General features: G+C 42.8%; 1 protein-coding gene across 3 annotated transcripts in view; it reads right to left on the bottom strand.

The window, feature by feature from the left end:
• Positions 1–10,852, bottom strand: part of TSPAN11 (tetraspanin 11) — a 79,902-nt gene that overhangs the window by 65,817 nt on the left and 3,233 nt on the right. The window contains exon 2 of one of the 3 annotated variants that reach the window (XM_017515253.2): positions 7,687–7,831. The exons of the other annotated variants lie outside the window; for them this stretch is intronic. The gene's annotated coding sequence lies outside the window, so the exon portion shown is untranslated. The remainder of the gene's footprint in view (positions 1–7,686; positions 7,832–10,852) is intronic. 3 annotated transcript variants of the gene reach the window in all.

The raw sequence follows: 10,852 nt of genomic DNA, 5'->3' as shown, positions 1-10,852 counted from the left end.
ACAAAGAAGGACATTACATAATGGTAAAAGGATCAATGCAACAAGAAGAGCTAATGATCCTAAATATATACACACCCAATACAGGAGCACCCAGGTACATAAAGCAAGTTCTTAATGACCTACAAAGAGACTTAAAGTCTCCCACTATTATTGTGTGGGAGTCTAACGCTCCACTGTCCATATTAGACAGATCGATAAGACAGAAAATTAACAAGGATATCCAGGACTTGAACTCAGATCTGGATCAAGCAAACCTAACAGACATTTACAGAACTCTCCACCCCAAATCCACAGAATACGCATTCTTCTCAGCACCATCACACCTACTCTAAAACTGACCACATAATTGGAAGTAAATCACTCCTCAGCAAATGCAAAAAAATGGAAATCATAATAATAATAGTCTCTCAGACCACAATGCAATCAAATTAGAACTCAGGATTAAGAAACTAACTCAAAACCGCACAACTTCGTGGAAACTGAACAACTGGTTCTTGAATGTTGACTGAATAAACAATGAAATGAAGGCAGAAATAAACATGTTCTTCAAAACCAATGAGAACAAAGACACAACATACCAGAATTTCTGGGACACATTTAAAGCAGTGTCTAGAGGAAAATTTATAGCAATAAATGGCCATATGAGAAGCAAGGAAAGATCTAAAATCGACACCTTATCATCAAAATTGAAAGAGCTAGAGAAGCAAGATAAAAAACACTCAAAAGCAAGCAGAGAACAAGAAATAACTACAATCAGAGCAGAACTGAAGGAGAGAGAGACCAAAAAAAACCATTACAAAAAAATCAATAAATCAAGGACCTGGTTTTTCGAAAAGATCAACAAAATAGACAGACCACGAGCCAGATTAATAAGAAAAGAGAGAAGAATCAAATAGATGCAATAAAAAATGATAAAGGGGATATCACCACAGATCCCACAGAAACACAACCTACCATCAGAGATTACTACAGATTTCAGGTTCTTTCAGTAACCCTGAAAGAAATGGATAAATTCCTGGACACTTGCACCCTCCCGCAAGCCTAAACCAGGAAGAAGTCAAAACCCGGAACAGACCAATAACAAGGGCTGAAGTTGAGACGGCAATTAATAGCCTTCCACCCCAAAAAAGCCCAGGTCCAGATGGGTTCACAGCTGAATTCTACCAGACATACAAAGAGGAACTGGTACCACTCCTTCTGAAACTATTCCAAACAATCCAAAAAGAAGGAATCCTTCCCAAATCGTTTTATGAGATCAACATCATCCTGATACCAAAACCTGTCAGAGACTCAACAAGAAAAGAAAACTTCAGGCCAGTATCCATGATGAACATAGATGCAAAAATCTTCAATAAAATACTGGCAAACCTACTGCAACAACACATCATAAAACTTATTCATCATGATCAAGTAGGCTTCATCCTGGGGATGCAAGGCTGGTTCAACATATGCAAGTCTATAAATGTAATCCACCACATAAACAGAACCCAAGACAAAAACCACATGATTATCTCAATAGACGCAGAGAAGGCCTTTGACAAAATTCAACAGCCCTTTATACTAAAAACTCTCAGTAAACTAGGTATCAATGGAATGTATCTCAAAATAATAAAAGCTATTTATGACAAACCCACAGCCAATATCATACTGAATGGGCAAAAACTGGAAGCATTTGCCTTGAAATCCGGCACTAGACAAGGATGCCCTCTCTCACCAATCCAATTCAATAAAGTATTGGAAGTTCTAGCCAGAGCAATCAAGCAAGAAAAAGAAATAAAGGGTATTCAGTTAGGAAAGGAGGAAGTCAAATTGTCTCTATTTGCAGATGACATGATTGTATATTTAGAATATCCTATCGTCTCAGCCCAAAATCTCCTGAAAATAAGCAACTTCAGCAGAGTCTCAGGATACAAAACCAATGTGCAGAAATCACAAGGTTTCCTATATACCAATAACAGACTTAAAGAGAGCCAAATCAAGAAGGAACTACCATTTACAATTGCTACAAAGAGAATAAAATACCTAGGAATACAACCAGCAAAGGATGTAAAGGACATCTTCAAGGAGAACTACAAACCACTGCTCAAGGAAATAAGAGAGGACACTAACAGATGGAAAAACATTCCATGCTGATGGTTAGGAAGAATAAATATCATGAAAATGGCCATACTTCCCAAAGTGATTTATAGATTCAATGCTATCCCCATCAAGCTACCTATGACCCTCTTCACAGAACTGGAAGAAGCCATCTTAAACTTCATATGGAACCAAAAGAGAGCCTGTATAGCCAAGTCAATTCTAAGCAAAAAGAACAAAGCTGGAGGCATCACGCTACCTGACATCAAAGTATACTACAAGGTTACAGTAATCAAAACAGCATGGTACTGGTACCAAAACAGAGATATAGACCAATGAAACAGAACAGAGGACTCGGAGGCAACACCACACATCTACAACCATGGGGTCTTTGACAAACCTAACAAAAACAAGCAATGGAGAAAGGATTCTCTGTTTAATAAATGGTGCTGGGAAAACTGGCTAGCCACGTTCAGAAAGCAGAAACTGGACCCCTTCCTGTCACTTTACACTAAAATGAACCCCAGATGGATTAAAGACTTAAATATAAGACCTAAAACCATAAAAACACTAGGAAGAAAACCAACGCAAAACCATTCAGGACATAAGCATAGGCAAGGACTTCATGACTGAAATACCAAAAGCATTGGCAACAAAAGCCAAAATAGACAGATGGGATCCAATTAAACTCCAGAGCTTCTGCACAGTAAAACAAACAATCATTAGAGTCATCCAGCAACCAACAGAATGGAAAAAAATTTTTGCAATCTACCCATCTGACAAAGGACTTATATCCAAAATTTACAAAGAACTAAAACAGATTTACAAGAAAAAAACAAACCCATTCAAAAGTGGGTGAAGGATATGAACAGACACTTTTCAAAAAATGATATATATGAGACCAACAAACAAAAAAAAACACTTATCACTGGTCATTAGAGAAATGCAAATCAAAACTATATTGAGATACCATCTCACTATAGAGATGATGTTAGAATGGTGATTATTAAAAAATCTGGAGACAACAGATGCTGGAGAGGATGTGGAGAAATAGGAACACTTTTACACTGTTGGTGGGAGTATAGATTAGTTCAACCATTGTGGAAGACAGTGTGGCGATTCCTCAAGGACCTAGAAATAGAAATTCCATTTGACCCAGCAATCCCATTACTGGGTATATATACAAAGGATTATAAATCTTTCTATTTTAAGACACATGCACATGTATGTTCATTGCAGCACTGTTTAGCAAAGACTTGGAACCAACCCAAATACCCATCGACGATAGACTGGACAGGGAAAATGTGGCACATATACACCATGTCATACTATGCAGCCATAAAAAACAATGAGTTTGTGTCCTTTGTAGGATGATCTTGGAAACCATCATTCTCAGCAAACTGACATAAGAACAGAAAAATCAAACACTGCATGTTCTCACTCAAAGGCAAGTGTTGAAAAATGAAAACACAAGGGCACAGGGAGGGGAGCATCACACACTGGGGTCTGTTGGGGTGGACTAGGGGAGGGACAGTGGGGGGTAGGGAGTTGGGGAGAGATAACATGGGGAGAAATGCCAGATATAGGTGATGAGGATGGAGGCAGCAAACAACATTGCCCTGTATGTACCTATGCAACAATCCTGCATGTTCTTCACATGTACCCCAAAACCTAAAGTGCAATAAAATATGTATTAACAACAACAACAACAACACAAAAAACAAAAATCAGCTGGGTGTAGTGGCAAGCGCCTGTAGTCTCAGCTACTCGGGAAGCTGAGGCAGGAGAATTGCCTGAACCTGGAAGGTAGAGGTTGCAGTGAGCAGAGATCATGCTAGGGCACTCCAGCCTGGGCAAACAGCAAGACTTTGTCTCAAGACCAAAAAATAAAAATAAAATAAAAAATTTAAAAAAGGGCCCAAAGCTACAATTATTATACATGATTTTTTTTTTTAAGGGAGGAATTCATTACTGTTACTTGTAGTGTTTTTCTAGTCCTGGCTGGGGTTCCTGCAGCTCACTTCATATCCCAGGGCCTCGGTTTTGTGTAAGGAACAGTTGTGGTTATTTTTAGGCTGAGACCTGAGGCCTTGCCGTTCTCTCTCATCAGCTTCTGCTTTTCCTCTTAGGCTTTCAACCTAACCCATTTGTGAGGTTTGCCTGCCATGAGCAGGTTTAGGTTTGAAAGCCCAAGCCTTAAAGCAGTGTTCTCAAAATCCAACATGCTTGAGAATCACTCTGAACTCTTGTTGGACCCCAGCCAAGAGTTTCTGAGTCAGCAGGTGTGGGGCGGACCTGGGATTCTGCATTTCTAACAAGCTGGGCCACGTTGATGCTGTTGCTCTCACACCTTACTTAGGGAACTACTGTCTTCAGCCAGCACATTTCAACCTCAGATGTCCATTAGAACCACCTAATAAAAAAATTCCCAGGCTGCACCCCAGGCAAATTAAATTGGGATCTCAGAGGGTGGTACCCAGAGTTACAGCAGCCTCAGTGCTTTGGGTTCACTTAGCTGTTGATCATCCGGGCTGAGGGTAGAGAGATTAGAGGGCAGTGAACAAAGGACTAGTTAGTAAATATTTTAGGCTTTGCAAGCCATATATGGTTTCTGTGGCATATTTTTCTTTGCTTTTTGTTTCAAATCTTTAAATATGTTTTTAAAAAATGACTCTTAGCTTCCAGGTCATAGTGTAGAAATGGTTTGTGGGCCCCTTGGAGAATGTGCAACAGCCAGTCATGTATCTATCAAATTTAATGATGAAAATAGCTACTCACAATTAGCAGCATTTATACAATAAACTAAAACCAAGGCAGAATGTAGAGCTATTTAAAGGAATTAAAGGTCCAATGCACATGTGGCTGCTTCTTGTTAAACTTTTACTGTTGTTATCCCTCATGGCTTTCCTAACCCAGTTCTCCTTTGTACATTAACAAAAGACAAGGAGGGGTTTCCTTGCACCCCTTCCTCTTTTGCAGTTCACTGTACTAGTCTTGCTTCCTAGTACTTTCAAGGAACTTCAGTTTCCAGCCAAGTTAAAAGCCCTTAGCTATCTGTTCAGCGCTGTCAGAAAGTGTTAACTGCCTTTCTAGCATTTCATTCTCTCCCAGTGCTTCTAGTACTAACTTCCTTTCTCACCCTCTCTTCCCATACCGAGGAGGTTGTTTCTTCTGGAAGGCCTGGCTGCCCTAAGCCCCTCTGTGCAAAAAACACCCCAAAATGTAGAGTTACCAGGCACTTTCTCATGTCCTCTTCATTGTACTTCTCTTCTTTCCACACCAAAGGACACTCCCTTCACAACTATGCAGCTCTTTCCCTTCCTCCTTCATCTCAACCTATTTGCTCGGCTTTGGTATAAAAATGATCAAGCCTCGAACAGTGAGCAGTTATCTTTGAATGGTCCTAAGTATTCCTAGGAGTTTTTTGCTTTTCAATCTGTTCCAAACCTCAGACAAAATGGACAATATCCACCTCTACTCCTATCATTTTTTTTCTTTTCTTCTGAGCCTTTTAAACACACCACCTGTTAGTAAACCACCTAAGCTTTTACAAAACATAAATGATGTAAAGCAGAAGAGTGAAGACCTAAATATGGAAATGAAGTGTCTACCATTTTCCAAAGATAAAAACAACTAACTGAAAGCCTAGGGCGTGCAAATGGCTCATCTGTTGAAATGAATCGTTCTGTTCTAACTGGGCCACCATCCAAAAATTTGACCCCAGAGGGAAACCAAGGGTTGAGGCCATGCAGGCTTCATGGCTGTGCAACCTGTGTAGACTCAAAGGGCCTCATGTTTGGAAGGGCCCTGCCCTTGGTTTAATGCCCTGTTGTTGGCTGAAATTCTTAATAATTTTATCTTTGAACGTGTGTTTTGAAAGTGAAGGCCAATGGAACAGTGGGACACGAACATGAACAGAGGAGATATGCACGTGTGTCCATTCTTCCTTGCTGTGTCAGTTGCATATAGTGTTCATGATGCCAGTGAGCACGGAATTCCAGGGATCCACAAAGCACGAGTGCTCAGAGTCTCAAAGGCAGGGTATCTGCTTGTGACAGAGAAAGCATGTCATACTCTGGGCTGGAACCAGAACTTGGTTCATATGCAGAAAGAAAGTTACATATTCTAAGAAACATGAAAAAACAAGAAACACTATGACATCCTATACTTTTTTTTTTTTTTTTTAGATGGAATCTGGCTCTATCACTCAGGCTGGAGTGCAGTGGCGTAATCTTGGCTCACCACAACCTCTACCTCTCGGGTTCAAGTGATTCTCGTGCCTCAGCCTCCTGAGTACCTGGGATTACACACATCTACCACCACTCCCAGCTACTTTTTTTTTTTTTTTTGTCTGAGATGAAGTTTCACTCTGTGGCAAAGGCTCAAGTGCAGTGGCACAATCTCAGCTCACTGCAACATCTGCCTCCCAGATTCAAGCGATTCTCCTGTGTCAGCCTCCCAAGTAGTTGGGATTACAGGCGCACACCACCAGGCCTCGCTAATTTCTATATTTTTAGTAGAGATGGGATTTCACCATGTTGGCCAGGTTGGTCTTGAAATCCTGACCTCAAGTGATTTGCCTGTCTTGGCCTCCCAAAGTGCTATGATCACAGGTTTATTTTTTAGAGTCCTAGGCTAGGCGTGGTGACCCACTACACCCAGCCCCTGCTAATTTTTCTATTTTTAGTAGAGATGGGGTTTTGCCATGTTGGCCAGGCTGGTCTCAAACTCCTGGCCTCATGTGATCTGCTTGCCTCAGCCTCCCAAAGTGCTGGAATTACAGGTGTGAGCCACTGATCTGGCCTTTTAAAAATTTTTCATTCTTTGAGCAGAGTCTTACTCTGACACCCAGGCTGGACCACAGTGGTGCAATCTTGGCTCACTGCAACCTCCACCTCCTGGGTTCAAGTGATTAGCATGTCTCAGCCTTCTGCATAGCTGGGATTATAGGCATATGCCACCACCCCTGGCTAATTTTTATATGTTTAGTAGAGATGGGATTTCACCATGTTGGCCAAGTTGGTCTTGAACTCTTGACCTCAAGTGATCTGCCTGTCTTGACTTCCCACAGTGCTGGGATTACAGGCATGAACCACTGTGCCTGGCCATGTCCTATACTTTATTTGTGTTACTTACCACAATAACCAACTATTTACATGCAAATGGTGACGTAGAAGGAAAAGACAGCCTTGGATAGTTCTTTTTCCTTTCAGTCCTTCCTAACATTAGGCTGAAGGTAGAGAGTGTTGGTAGAATGTGTGGTATCCAGAAGTGAAATAAAAACAGTTGAGTTAGCAATGCTGAGTGCATTGATGAGTAGTTAAGCACAGCAATGCCACTGTTCTGACAAGAACAAAATACGTGTGCATATGTGAGCTATGAAATAGGAATTGTGTAGTTTGCTGATTCTACACACATTAAATGCTCATAGTCTTTTACACTGGAATTGCACAACATAAGGATGAACAGTAAAATTCATGCTAATAACTTAAAATTTTAATTTTTCTTTACTTAAATATGCTTAAATAGTAAATAAAAATACCACATGACAAGTTGAGGGAAAGATCATTGAAGAAGGGAAAGGACTTGTATTTATAAAGGTATAGATACCTTTAATGGTATCTTTTCCCACGTTTTAAGCTAGGGTTCCATGTTTTCATTTCGCCCTGGATACCACAAATTACGTGTCTGGCTCTGGTTGAGGAACTTCTCCTCGAGGCACAGTCTTGGTGATGACTGACTGTTGAGCTCCTTCCTGAAATGTCCATTTAATGAACATTTATTGAACTCCTGTTTGCCAAGCTTTGTACTAGTTGCTAGGGATAAAAAGTCAATAAACATAATTCTATTCTCAAATAGGATGAGGACTCTAATTCTTCTATTTATTTATTTTGAGACGAAGTCTGGCTCTGTCGCCCAGGCTGGAGTGCAGTGGCATGTGATCTTGGCTCACTGCAACCTCCATCTCCCAGGTTCAAATGATTCTCCTGCCTCAACTTCCCCAGTAGCTGGGATTACAGGCACCCACCACCATGCATAGCTAAGTTTCATGTTTAATAGAGATGGGGTTTCACCATGTTGGCCAGGCTGGTCTTAAACTCCTGACCTCATGAGATCTGCCCGCCTCAACCTCCCGAAGAGCTGAGATTACAGGCATGAGCCACCGCGCCCAGCCTAGGAGTCTAAAAGCAGAGTATAAGACCATGGTTTCCAACTGTCAAAACCCTAGTGCTTATCTACAAAAGGCAGCTCTGAGAGAGAAATCTCTTTACAGCATTTCAAGAATTCTTATAGAAACTTGAACTTCTACCTGACAAAAAGGCTTCAATGAAGCTACCACACAAGCTGTGTGATTACATGTTTGCTAACTGTTCCAGACCTCAGACAAACCAGACAACACCAGTCTGCTTCTGTCCTTTGTCCTTTTTCCTTCTGAGCCTTTTAAACACTAGCATTTGCTAGCAAATGACCTAAACTGGTATCTATCACGCAGAAAGGAATCAAACTATCTGTTATAGGGTCTTTGATTATTAATCTTTTTAAGATAAAGAAACAAATTCTCATGTATACCGAAGTTTGGCAGACAAAACACAAAGTATATGTTTAAAAAAAAAAAAGAATGAATACTTAAGTCGAGACAGGGCTGAGAACCACTGGGGTGTTTATCCCACACTACCGTTAGGGAGGGTCCCTTTCTCCCTGCTTCAAAACAGACCAGGGAACCATCAGAGCAATTCCCCTCATTTCCTGAACCTCTGTAACATACCCACTTATTGGTATTTTATAGCAAAGATCCCTAAGCCTCTAAGCAGGACCATGTGCTTGTACAATGCAGGGCAGTGAGAGAGGGAGGGAGAAGCTGCCAGGATGCAGCCACTTTCCTCTCCATAGCTGTGAGTGGAGCTCACATGGCCCGCTGGAAAAGCACCCCAGAGAGAAAAGGAGTGCTTGGCTGGCCTGGGGCCTACCCCGTAGGATGCCATGGACCTGACTACTACAGGGGAGACCAGCATTAGACAAGGTCCCACAGTACTCACCAACCCCTCAAGCCCCCTTCTTGCCATGAGCCCTTTTTCAAACCCCTTCACTGTGGTCATCAGACACCTGGGTGCTCTGTACCCTTCTCCTGAGTTCAGCTTAGGCAGGCATCCATGCACCCTGCTAGGAGTTGAGGTCATTTCCTCGATTTACAGATGAGGAAATTGAAGCTTAACAAGGTCATATAACACACAGAAGGTCACATGGAGAGGAAGGGGCAGAGCCAGGATGTGCGCCTGAACCATCTGGCCCCAGACGTGGGCTCTCTGGCCACCCTTGCTGCTGGCTGCCTGTACTCTCTGCACACCTTTCCCTCTCAGAGCTCCAGCTGGGGCTTGGGTGAGTGCCACTTAGTCTGCACTCAGCTGTTTTCTCACCCCTCCTGGAAATGAGTTTAATGTCCTCAGCAACTAGTCCTCAGAGGTCAGGGCCTGGAGGTTCAAAGCTCACAGCAGGCACTTGGAAAACATGAATGTACAGTGTCTATTTGCTGCCCCTCCTTAACTCTCTTTACCCTGTGGAGTGCTGTCTTGTGGGTATAAACCCAGAAAGCCACCAGAGTCAGAGCAGGGCATCTACACAAAGCAAGGGCAGCATCAAAAGGAATGAACAGAGGGTCCAGTTCTCTACTCCTGACTCTTCTCTCCACTTCTCTCCAGTCTCCCTCCTCAACAACCCACCTAAGCCAACCAAACAGGACACCACCACCTCCTCTGTCATGGCCATGGTCATTAATGCTCCTCCTGCGGGGCTTATAAAAGGGTGGTAAATCTAGATTCGGTGTCCCAGACCCAGGCACGGTGTTGAACACAGCAGCTGTGCTGCCGCTTCCCAGTGTATTTCTAGGAAAAGGCAACACAAGAGACTGTTTCACGTGGAGGAGAGTTTGGAAACCCCAGGAAGCATGGCTGCTATAAATACAGGTCAGGGGCATCAAGTGTAAATATAGCCAGGTTCTGTCACATGGCTGTTCTCTAGGCTCAGTAATCGCTCAGAGACCAGAGTTCCTCTGCACACCAACTACTCAAGAAAAACAATGCTGAGTGGGCATCTACTGGGGATGAGACACGTCTGGGCAGTATGTCTAGGAATACCCCCAATAGAGGACGACGACAGAGTCACCCCAGGTAGGTAGCTCTCAAATGTCTGTGCACACATTGTCCACCTTGCAGATGTCCCGTGTCTACCCTATCTAATACCTGTCTCACATAGATGGGTCAGAGTTCTCACATAGCCCTTGCCACTGTGTTGTAAGCAAAATTTCTGTTAACTCTGACCAAAATTCAGGAAATTTAACCAGTAGCGTAAAGACAGCCATAGGAGGCTGGGAGTGGTGGCTCATGCCTGTACTCCCAGCACTTTGGGAGGCAGAGGTGGACGGTGAGGTCAAGAGATTGAGACCATCCCGGCCAACATGGTGAAACCCTGTCTCTATGAAAAATACAAAAATTAGCTGTGTGCAGTGGTGCGTACCTCTAATCCCAGCTACTGGGGAGGCTGAGGCAGGAGAATCGCTTGAACCTGAAAGGCGGAGATTGCAGTGAGCCAAGATAGCGCCACAGTACTCCAGCCTGGCAACCCAGACACACACACACACACACACACACACACACACACACTCACTCTCTCTCTCTCGCGCTCTCTCTCTCTCACATACACACACACACGCCAGGGAGGTTGCAGTGAGCTGAGATTGCGCCACTGTACTCCAGCCTGGCAACAGAGTGAGACTTCAAAA

Source organism: Cebus imitator, unplaced genomic scaffold (genome assembly GCF_001604975.1).
Source record: "Cebus imitator isolate Cc_AM_T3 unplaced genomic scaffold, Cebus_imitator-1.0 Scaffold545, whole genome shotgun sequence".
In the NCBI taxonomy this organism is placed as follows: Eukaryota; Metazoa; Chordata; class Mammalia; order Primates; family Cebidae; genus Cebus; species Cebus imitator.
This window is presented reverse-complemented; position numbering and strand designations above follow the sequence as displayed.